The following is a 12,170-nucleotide window of genomic DNA, read 5'->3' as shown; positions in this document are numbered from 1 at the left end:
AAATAAATAACTTTTTTCTAAGTACTCCACGTCAGAAAAATTATAAACTTGCCGATTTTTTGTTCTCGCACTTGGCAGCACTGTTTGTCTGCTGGTAGTTCCTGGACGACAATGAGCTGCGATTTAGTTGTCTGGGCGTGTTTGTTATGAACATATGGATGTCCATGTAAGATTAAGTATACTTCAGATATTTTCAAGTAAGTGCAATATCGATATATTTTATGCGTCCCAATAATGGGACAATGGCATGTTACACTATCATTTATTGTTGATGTGCCCTATTCTTGTATACAAGTATTATAGAGAGAAGAATTGCAATTTACGTTCTTTATATGTGCTTTTTTTCATGTTCTATTCGAATTTTAAGATTCCAACAGGATAAAAACATGCCGCGTGGACTTACACTTGAAGAAATTCTAGCAGAACTAGCGAACCATCAAGAGAGTGACGATGAAGATGATGACGTAGAATTGGCGATTATTCCACCTGATGCAGATGTAATAATAGATGAAGAAGAAATTGACGAAAATGTATTGAACAATGAGTCTGTTGTACAAGATGTAGCCGGTACTTAAGAGAGAAGCTCTCACTTTTGGTTGTCCGACAGAGAATAGTGATGTTTTACCTATCAAAGAAACGCAGAGGAGCACAAGGAAGCTTATTGATGGGAGGACGGGTAAGCACAGATGTACGACTAGATCCAGGAAATCATTTCATTGTGCCAAGTACAACACAGAAGAGAGTAAAACACAGAAGAGATGTGCTTGCTGCAAGAAAAAAAACAACAAAAATTTGTGATAGGTGCAATGTTGGTGTACACGACAAGTGTTTTGCTTCATTTCATACTGAATAGACATTCAATAATATTAAAACATTCTTTATTTATTGTTTGTGTTGTTTCTTACAATATTATGCATGGAGAATAAGGTTGTGAATTCGGATAGCGCATTTGGCCAATGTCCCAAAAATGGGACGGTCTGTAGTTTTTGTTCTAATAAACTGAAAATTTTCAAAACAACTTTTTATTCAGTTACTCACTCAATGTAACGTATTTATGTATAAAAGTTTGCAAAAAATGATCGGATAGAGTTTTGGCCAGTAATGGGTTAAGGTTGTCTTGTCAGCTGCTCTGAGCGTAGCCCTCAAGAGGAAAAGATCAAGGTTCGATTTATGGGCGATACAGGGTGTTAGAGTGGCAAGTGCTTTCAGCTCCCTGTGCTACAATGATGTAACCTGGAACTTGGCTTTTTTTTAGTTGATTTTTACTTCTATAGGGAATGGAAAGGGTAAAAATTTTCGCTTTATTTATTTGTTCTTCTTTCAGCTTTAGTTTGGGCACACAGAGGGGTCGTTTAACTCGCTTCTTTTGGTGTGTGTTTGAAAACACGGTGTAAAAGCGCTAAAGGACTTTATGTCTTTAAATTATGGAGAATTACGTAGGGATAACATTTACGGAGGCTCAAACACTATCGCCTTCGGTACTTTATATTTGTGGTTGCGTGAGGGTTCTACCGTACCTACTGTGGTGAGTTGTGGTGTACTGTCGCGTATCATGCCCAGCTTCCGAAATAAGGTTCGTGCCTTCTCCTTGACCTTGTCTGAGAGGTAAAATACGCTTAAGGCTCGATGAATATCATGATTCCGGATCCACCATTTGGCTCCACTGATCCATCGTAGGCATCTGCTTTGAATAACCTGTAACTTCTTGTAGGTAGTGGCACACGTAGTACTCCAGGAGGTCGATCCATAGAAAATAGATGGTTCGAATGTGGCGTGGTACAGCTGGAGTTTCGTGCGTTGGCTGAGGTGCGAGCTCTTCAGAAATGGGAGGAGAGCTCCCAGCATTTTGAGGCCAGACGTCTTCTTCTCCATAATGTGATGGCTATACAGCAGTTTGGCGTCCAGATGCTCTCCGAGGTATTTTACAGTTGTTGCCCAGGGGAGTGGCTGGTATGATATCCGTAGTCGTTCATTGACGATGGGTCTCCGACGTGTGAAGACAATAACTATGGTTTTCTCTGCATTGACTGTTATTTTGTTCCTGTGGGTCCAGTGGTTCACTAAATCTAGTTGGTGCTGCATCCGTGTGACGAGGTGGTCCATTCTGGTGCCTGCAGTCAGGAGCGCTGTGTCGTCAGCATAGAAGCTGGCAGTAACATGTGGCACCGTCGGGAGGTTGCTGGTGGAGATATGACCGATCCTTGTGGAAGTCCTTCAAGGACAGGCCGTGTTGTTGAATTCTTGTCGTCAATGCGAACATGTAATCCGCGATCCTGAAGAAAATTGTCGAGAAGTTTTAAATAGCAATCTGGTAGGGGAGTGGTAGGACCGTGGCTGATTTCATACAGAAAGCGGCGCGCGTCCTCGGCGCGGCAGGTTGTGTCGGTTGGGTCCTCGTGTGACCTGAGTGGGCCGCAGCCTTGGCAGCTGGGCGCAGTCGATGCCTTGACCTCTCGCGATCCGCATTCCTCGCGGCCGACATCAGTCTTTTGTAAGGCGGCCGCGTAGCGCACGACGGCTCGCCGCCTCGCCGCGCCGCGTGGGTATTTTCTGCTCTAACGAGTCCGCTGGGACTGGCTGTCTCCGCGAGCCGCTCAGCCCGGCCGACACCCGCCGACTGCGTGTCGGATCCATTTCTTTTAATCCGGCGCTGCGGACGCACGAGAACCGTCGGCAGGTTTCGTAATGCAGCCATTAGTTACAACAGTGAATCGGGCGGGCATTCGTGGAGCCGGGCCGGCAGAGGTCGGTCGTGTTTCTGGCGCAGAGCTCGGGTTCGCCGCCGCCTCGCGCCGTGGCGAGGGGCGGACTTGTGGTTAACGGTCCGCTGCCCGCAATGTCACCAGACTGGTGCCGGCACCTTGCCGTCTGGGAAACGCTCCCCGGCGATCTCGTCACAAGTTCACTGCACTGCACTGCTCACTCCTTTACTCAGAGTACTTAGGGGCGCAGTTACTTCTGGTGTGCGTTCCCGTAAGCGCGTTTTACACAAGCGGTTTTTTGGCCAAAATCGACTAGTCGAATGAATGCGAGTCGTTTGCTTACGTGTAAATCATTAGTCGATCGCATCGAGTGCAGGACAGTGACATCAGTGATCAATTGATTGTGCCGAGTGTGGAGTTCTAAAATCTCGTTTGTTAACATCGTATGTTAACTTACTCTGGCCTAGGTCACTCCTATTTTGTTAATGGGGTTTGTGCTTTTGTGTCTTCTCAATCTTTATTTTGTTATTTGCTTCCATTTCGTGGCACGCTGCAAACACGGCATGAGGGCGCGGTATTTTTTATGCTAGTGTGTTCCCACAAGAGAGACCACGCATCTCAAACCAAAGAGGCATATACCGGATAGTTATAATAACATTCCCTATTTAACACGTTATAACAAGGGAACTAATTACCATACGAGTACCAAACTTGGTAACATTAATGTCCAGAGTATGGCGTGCATGATTTTCATGCGTCACAGGGCTACCTTTCAGTTCCACCAGTAACCTACCACGCACCAGGTGCCGTGATCAGTCATCGTGATTCATAGTCTAACAGACCTGACCAGTCGCAGTGCACTTGTTGATGTGTCAACGTGAGCTTGGGCAAAAGCAGCAGGGCATTACTGGTGAAGCTCAATTATCAAAAGAACAGTAACGCTGCAGCTGCACTTCCAGAATATCGCCGGCTGAAAGGTTTACGGAAGGGTCCTCTTTCTCCACCTGCTGTGCGGAGCACAATGAAGAAGTTCGAAGCAACTGGAGAACTGGGCGTCGCTCCGGGAAGAGGTCGACGACCGGTTGCACCACAGGTGGTTGATAAATTCGCTGTTGCTATGACAGACATCGCTGCGCGCAGTTCCCGATCGTCAGGCAGTGCGCGTGGTGTCTCCTGACACTTGAACATCCCGTGGGCCACTGTACAGAAGGTGCTTCGAACCATTCTCAAATGGTATCCGTACGAGATCCATATCGTACGGCAGCTTGCACCACGGAACTTCGCTCTCCAACTTCTCGCAAGGATTGAAGCTGACGAGGGCTGGGTGTGGACCATCCCATGGCAGACGAAGCTCATTTCTCTATAGCGAGTGAGGTGAAATGGTTCAAATGGCTCTGAGCACTATGAGACTTAACTACTGAGGTCATCAGTCCCCTAGAACTTAGAACTACTTAAACCTAACTAAGGACATCACACACATCCATGCCCGAGGCAGGATTCGAACCTGCGACCGTAGCGGTCACGCGGTTCCAAACTGACGCGCTTAGAACCGCACGGCCACACCGGCCGGCAGTGAGGTGAACACACAGAATTTACGAGTATGCTCATCTTCACGTCCAGTCACTGTGCATGAAGTCCCTCTATATGGTGAACGTGTCAACGTATGGTGTGCCTTCATCACTGGCCCATACTTTCTTGAAAAGTTTGGCGCTCAAGGACCAAAGACGTGCAGTGTGACTGGTCAGCGCTACTGCGATGTGCTTCGCCAGCATGTCATACCCGCCCTACAGGAGAGAAAAACATTGAACTCAACAGTTTTCATGCACACATCGCTCGTGAAGTTCACCTGCTTCTCCGAAATACATTTGGAAACGATCGAATTACCAGCCCATCGTTCCCGAATGCTTGGCCGGCACCATCTCTTTATCTCACTCCCTATGATTTCTGGTTGTGAGGCTACCTGAGAGACAGGGTTTATCAGGGGAAAGTTCACACAGCTGCTGATCTGAAGCGCAGCATATCGAGAGAGGTAGCCAGCATATTTACGGACGCGCTTCGTTGTCCTGTGCAGAATACAAACCTGTGCTTCCAGACTCTTCTGGACACTGATGGGGGCCGTATTGAGCCCTTTGTGCAGCAGTAATGGTACCGGTTTGTAATAGTATGATGTACCGCAGCAGCACATTAAAAGTGTTTCAATTGAAATGGTTCTGCATTATTTCTCTCCCCCTTGTCCTTGACGTTAATGCTATCAAGTTGGTGCTCGTAATTAGTTTCCTTCTTATAACGTGTTAAATAGGGAAGGTTAAATTATAACCACCTGGTGCCTTTTGCTTTACCGGACGAAGTAACACCTTGGCTTTACTCTCGGAGTCAAAATTATCAGATCACTTTATTTCAACTTGAACACGGTGAAGTACTTAACTTTGTAACAATCCGTGTCCACAGAAATATGACGAGTATTTGTACTTTTGCTGATCATTAGTTTATCGCTTGATACAAAATAAAGTGCTAGTTTCTTCTCAGAGTACAGCTGATTATAAACTTTTGTGCAGAATTCAGTGTTGTGTGATGTCCTTAAGTTAGTTAGTTTTAAGTAGTTCTAAGTTCTAGGGGACTGATGACCATAGCTGTTAAGTCCCATAGTGCTCAGAGCCATTTGAACCAACCAAGAGTTCAGCGTAACACAATTGTCGCGCTGGTGGTTCGGTAGTGCGGTGGTCTTCGGTGATGTTTGCCGACCAGGGTGAGCGCCACTGCGCACAGACATAAGCGAGCTGATGCGGTGACGTATAGAAACTTTTCTGGGCGTGTCTACCCCACCGTCTCTCATTACTTTGTAACGGGACTGCACGCGAACTCTAGTCGTCGTGTTCACTACGCCAGCCCATGGGCTCGCTGTTTAAATATACACTCCTGGAAATGAAAAAAAGAACACATTGACACCGGTGTGTCAGACCCACCATACTTGCTCCGGACACTGCGAGAGGGCTGTACAAGCAATGATCACACGCACGGCACAGCGGACACACCAGGAACCGCGGTGTTGGCCGTCGAATGGCGCTAGCTGCGCAGCATTTGTGTGCACCGCCGACGTCAGTGTCAGCCAGTTTGCCGTGGCATACGGAGCTCCATCGCAGTCTTTAACACTGGTAGCATGCCGCGACAGCGTGGACGTGAACCGTATGTGCAGTTGACGGACTTTGAGCGAGGGCGTATAGTGGGCATGCGGGAGGCCGGGTGGACGTACCGCCGAATTGCTCAACACGTGGGGCGTGAGGTCTCCACAGTACATCGATGTTGTCGCCAGTGGTCGGTGGAAGGTGCACGTGCCCGTCGACCTGGGACCGGACCGCAGCGACGCACGGAGCACGCCAAGACCGTAGGATCCTACGCAGTGCCGTAGGGGACCGCACCGCCACTTCCCAGCAAATTAGGGACACTGTTGCTCCTGGGGTATCGGCGAGGACCATTCGCAACCGTCTCCATGAAGCTGGGCTACGGTCCCGCACACCATTAGGCCGTCTTCCGCTCACGCCCCAACATCGTGCAGCCCGCCTCCAGTGGTGTCGCGACAGGCGTGAATGGAGGGACGAATGGAGACGTGTCGTCTTCAGCGATGAGAGTCGCTTCTGCCTTGGTGCCAATGATGGTCGTATGCGTGTTTGGCGCCGTGCAGGTGAGCGCCACAATCAGGACTGCATACGACCGAGGCACACAGGGCCAACACCCGGCATCATGGTGTGGGGAGCGATCTCCTACACTGGCCGTACACCACTGGTGATCGTCGAGGGGATACTGAATAGTGCACGGTACATCCAAACCGTCATCGAACCCATCGTTCTACCATTCCTAGACCGGCAAGGGAACTTGCTGTTCCAACAGGACAATGCACGTCCGCATGTATCCCGTGCCACCCAACGTGCTCTAGAAGGTGTAAGTCAACTACCCTGGCCAGCAAGATCTCCGGATCTGTCCCCCATTGAGCATGTTTGGGACTGGATGAAGCGTGGTCTCACGCGGTCTGCACGTCCAGCACGAACGCTGGTCCAACTGAGGCGCCAGGTGGAAATGGCATGGCAAGCCGTTCCACAGGACTACATCCAACATCTCTACGATCGTCTCCAGGGGAGAATAGCAGCCTGCATTGCTGCGAAAGGTGGATATACACTGTACTAGTGCCGACATTGTGCATGCTCTGTTGCCTGTGTCTATGTGCCTGTGGTTCTGTCAGTGTGATCATGTGATGTATCTGACCCCAGGAATGTGTCAATAAAGTTTCCCCTTCCTGGGACAATGAATTCACGGTGTTCTTATTTCAATTTCCAGGAGTGTATTATTCCCTAATCTTTCCGCGTAGCTATAGTTGTGACCTATTCTCTTCACCAATCACAACAGTTCTTTTTAGGCTCTACCAGAATTAAGGAGGAAACTTCCTTTGTTAATACATTGCAGCTATGGACATACGCAGTCGTTCTGTTGCTATTCCTCCACCAAAGGTATTCCATGTTGTTGTTGTTGTGGTCTTCAGTCCTGAGACTGGTTTGATGCAGCTCTCCATGCTACTCTATCCTGTACAAGCTTTTTCATCTCCCAGTACCTACTGCAACCTACATCCTTCTGAATCTGCTTAGTGTATTCATCTCTTGGTCTCCCTCTACGATTTTTACTCTCCACGCTGCCCTCCAATACTAAATTGGTGGTCCCTTGATGCCTCAGAACATGTCCTACCAACCGATCCCTTCTTCTGGTCAAGTTGTGCCACAAACTTCTCTTCTCCCCAATCCTATTCAATACTTCCTCATTAGTTATGTGATCTACCCATCTAATCTTCAGCATTCTTCTGTAGCACCACATTTCGAAAGCTTCTATTCTCTTCTTGTCCAAACTATTTGTCGTCCATGTTTCACTTCCATACATGGCTACACTCCATACGAATACTTTCAGAAATGACTTCCTGACACTTAAATCAATACTGGATGTTAACAAATTTCTCTTCTTCAGAAACGCTTTCCTTGCCATTGTCAGCCTACAGGGTAATAGAAATGTACGATACAAATTGCAGGACACATTCCTCACACGTAGTGTGTCTGGAAACGCATTGTATCCATGTTACAACTAATTTTCTCCAACTCACTGATAACGGGAAACACACACGAACAGAACGCACCACCATGGCATATGCGACTCTTACTCACAGGAGATGTTCGATATGCCCTCCGTGGGCACTGATACATGCATCAACCCGCCGCCGTAGTGACTGTCGGATGCACTGATGTATGCCTGGAGTACTGCGTATGGTTCCGCAGCCTTCCATAATACTGGGCATCCATGCACAAGAGCTTTCAAATGTCCCCTCGCATAAAAGTCTTGTAGATTTATGTCCGAAGGGCGTGGAGACCAGGCAATTTATCCACCTCTACCTATCCATCCGTCACCGAATCCGTTGTTTAGAGGCCGACGGATGTTAACACTAAAATGCATGATGTAGATGCTTCTACTAACAGATCAGGTAGAACATTCTCTACAAAATTATTACTTTGTCCCTTGAGACTGACAGAAATTCTTTGTTGATGACTTGCTTCAACAGTTGCATGAGGATTGTCGTCTACCCACACACACCGATTGTGAAAATTTACAACCTGATCTCGTGGTACATTTTTGTTATACGCTGTATATATATTCCAAGCACTTCAGCCGACGAGTTTTAATTTTATTTTTTGTCTATACAAAATTTACTTTTGATTATAGACTTTGCCTGTATCTTCGCAAAAGATGTGTATGTTTTACCGTTCAGTTCCTATTTTTGGTTAGAACAGCATTAATAGCTACAAAATTGTTTTACGGGTCATATAAGCTTACATACATCAGATGTTCGCTTTTTTTTAAACTGTGAAACACTTCTTTCCCTCTTCATCGTATATACTTAAATTCTTGTGTATCGAATTTCTTATGCTCTTCACAAGTAAGGATACGCAGTATGCAAGCATTTTCTTCCGCAATGAGATTTATGACTTTCAATATAACTACTGATTTGGCCGACAAAGAGAGACTTAACAGTTCGGCAGATGAACATAATCTGATCTACAATATCTCAAAACATTTCATCCCCCTAATGCAACACATCTCTTTTTTCTTTAACGTTGTACAATAATTACGAGAACATTCTGAAAAGTGACCCTACAGAATTTTTTTATGTGAAAACTCTGAAACATTTTTAAACAAAATAAACATTATTAACGTTCTACAGCTTTAGTCTTCATGTCTACGTGTTTTCACCCCTCTGTCGCTAGAGGGCTCCCAATTGTAGCGTGTAACATGGAGGTGCGTAACGTTACGATGTCGGTGTACGAGAAACAGCGTGCTGTTATCGGGTTTCGGATTCTGTGTGTTCGTCCACACGTCGATCACCTTCTCCTTCACAATGACAACGCCAGACCACACAGCTCTCGAGGAATGTAGGGCGCCGGAACGTTTGACACACCACAATTACATAGACGTAGATTATACCACATTTACCAGGGTAGAGAACTTTGGCAGCTCCCCAGTTGTGTGGCATCGTGGATTTGAGCACGTGTGAGGTCTCATGTAATCAGGATGTCGACAAAGTCCAGCGGAGGAAGTCAGAATTTTGAGGAACGGCGTTACGGTGAGTATTAACGAAAATAAAATGTGAGCTTAATGTAGACGAGTAAGTAAGCAGGAGTAACGCGATGAGAGGACGAATATTAACTACTGGCACAGAACAAAAGGTGATAACAAAGAGTTATTAACGAAGTAGTGTTCGGGTTAAAGAGGCTGAAGTGTTTAAAGTTAACAGTAGTGTATAAATGATAAGAAACAGTAATTGTGCTATAAAACGTTCCAAGCAAATTTTATTAGCTTTCGTGGAGAATGTTCCCAAAATGGCGCTAATGAGTGTGGAAGCTGGATTTAACACTAGTGGCGAGCACGCGTGTGAACTGGAACTGTTATGGTGGAAGTGCTTGTTACTTAAACACAGATAGCATTTACATATATAGTTCGTCTGAGATACTGAAATTCAGTAATGCGCGTTATGGTGTCTATTTTAACTGAAGTGAATAATAACCAAGGTATATTTAACTGCCGGCCGCGGTGGTCTCGCGGATCTAGGCGCGCAGTCCGGAACCGTGCGACTGCTACGGTCGTAGGTTCGAATCCTGCCTCGGCCATGGATGTGTGTGATGTCCTTAGGTTGCTTAGGTTTAAGTAGTTCTCAGTTCTAGGGGACTGATGACCTCAGCAGTTGAGTCCCATAGTGCTCAGAGCCATTTGAACCATTTTTTTCGAGAATCCCTCTCCCCACCATCAAGCCCAAATAAATAATTTCCGGCTGAATTAATTAAATTTGCTTCCGATGACGTCCATTGAAATAGAGGACGGGATAGGACTGGAATCTTGCGCGGTGTCTCGTACATCGCCGGCCAGTAACTACAGCCGCGGCCGACGCACAACTCGCGGCATTGCTCCACTACTTCGCAAACAGCGTGTGGAATACAGAATAACTTCACGAATATGAATCGAGACAGCGGTGCTTCATATGATGGCGGCGATGGGTCCTGCTCGCATCACGTACTTTGCTTCATGGTTATTCGAAACGTGTAACATAAAGAAACTCAGGTTAACGTAGCCAAATGAGTCGTATTACTGGATCAATATGGTTTTAAGGCAAGAAAAACGTCCGAAAATGCCTTCCACCTTGTATTATTTGCGAAAGCACTGGAATATTTACCATTTAAAACCACTTTAAACGACTGTTGCGTTGACACGACAGAAATGTGAATAAGAGCAAATGTAAACAGTAGTCGGTTTTAAAGCAAAGTCCAACGTAGGACTGTAGCGCCACCTTTTCGTATTACACGTCCATGTTGCCAACCCTGTTATCTCTGACGCATGCTCAATTAATCCACCGAGCTTGTAAGCGACTCACCTTGAGAATGGCTGAGAGACTGTCATCTGAAAATCGGAGATGAATTAAAAATATCCAAGATACACGCCCGAAAAAAGTCGGAATAAACATGTAGACAGTTTACTGAAACAGTCTATGGCAGTTTAAACTCTAGTTCCTGCCCTAATTTCGAGTTCTTCCGTCCACTTTCTCATGCCCTGAGCACCACATTAAGTGGTGAACATGCACTCTCTTCGCCGTCTTTGAAAATAAGTAAATGGGACTATTCTGTTCAGGAAACTAAATATCGTCTATTTGCAATATGCCTCGTGGATTGTACATGCTAATAGGAATTCATAACCTGCAACTGTTGGACCACAGTGGCGACTGAGCAACTGTGCCCCTCCCCCACCCCCCACCCCCACCCCTTGTTTAGCTGTGCGTCGCAGTGAAGAACGAACGTGCACGTTTTCGCAGGCAAGGGTGGCGAACGCCAGAGCTGACGGCAGGCTGTTGCGGAAGGCGGCGGAGCACCTGTTGCTGCCCACGGCGGCAGCGCAAGTAGGCCGGAGTCAGTGACACGCGGGACACGCCCCCCTCCACCCCCTTCCCCACACCCTGCCCGCCATTACTCCGCCTACGCCTGCAGGAACTGTCGTTCGTATCTGCGGCCCCGCTGACGTCATGCCACAGGAAGCTACTCTCTTTCGCGTCCAGTCTTATCTGCTGACAGTGGTCCTCCAGTGAGCTGTAAGTACGCTGACTCAAGTTGTCTCGTCACATAAACAAAAATAGAAAAGATAGCCCTCGGTCTTTCCGTAGTTGTCACCTAAACTCCACTGCGGCGACTGTTGTGATTGACAAACCAGTTATTTTCTCCTGCACGTGTTTCCAGGGAACAGAATTGAAGGCTCCGTCATGGTAGCAGCACCAGCACAGTTATGTCGTAGGACGAGAGAGTTGTAGACGGTAACCGCTTACCTTCTAACAAGTAGATTACTGTCATATGGGAACGACTGGCCTGAATTACGCACCCTTATGGAAAAGGATGGGAACAGAACGTATATTTATCTTACCATATTATCAGTCTTGCTTAACATCATGAGCCGTCTGGAAGCTGAGCTACTGATTTGTATCTCTATACTTCCAGCGTCAAGCCGTATTTCACTGTTGACAGCATCCTCTGGGAAATGTCGTGCATACAAGGCCTGGCACAAAAGGCACGACACTGATGCAGACAAGTACAGCTAGCTTACCGGCCGCTGCTTCGCTCGCGTAAACCGTATGGTGTGCAAGGATATTTTTGTTTTTCTTCAGTCGAACGTTTTTGTTGTTCGCAAATTACAACACCTTCTGAACTTTTCACGCTAATTAAGACTATAGAAGCATGGTGTTTTCCAACCAAAAAGCGATTCTCGTAACTGGTGTCCAAGGTTTTTGTTAGTCATGCCTTGTAGTGATGTTCTATAGAAAGTTTCATTCCCTAACACATATTTCTTTATATTTACCTGAGAAGTGACATACCAATTTTCACAGACGTCGCTTTAAAAAAGTTTTTG

General features: G+C 46.6%; 1 protein-coding gene across 1 annotated transcript in view; it reads left to right on the top strand.

Annotated features, from left to right (window-relative positions):
- Window positions 1–12,170, top strand: part of LOC126457894 (calpain-9-like) — a 1,049,120-nt gene that overhangs the window by 58,096 nt on the left and 978,854 nt on the right. The window lies entirely within an intron of this gene.

This window comes from Schistocerca serialis, chromosome 2 (assembly GCF_023864345.2).
Source record: "Schistocerca serialis cubense isolate TAMUIC-IGC-003099 chromosome 2, iqSchSeri2.2, whole genome shotgun sequence".
NCBI classification, from domain to species: domain Eukaryota; kingdom Metazoa; phylum Arthropoda; class Insecta; order Orthoptera; family Acrididae; genus Schistocerca; species Schistocerca serialis.
Note: the sequence above shows the minus strand (reverse complement) of the source record. Positions and strands in the feature narration are given on the sequence as shown.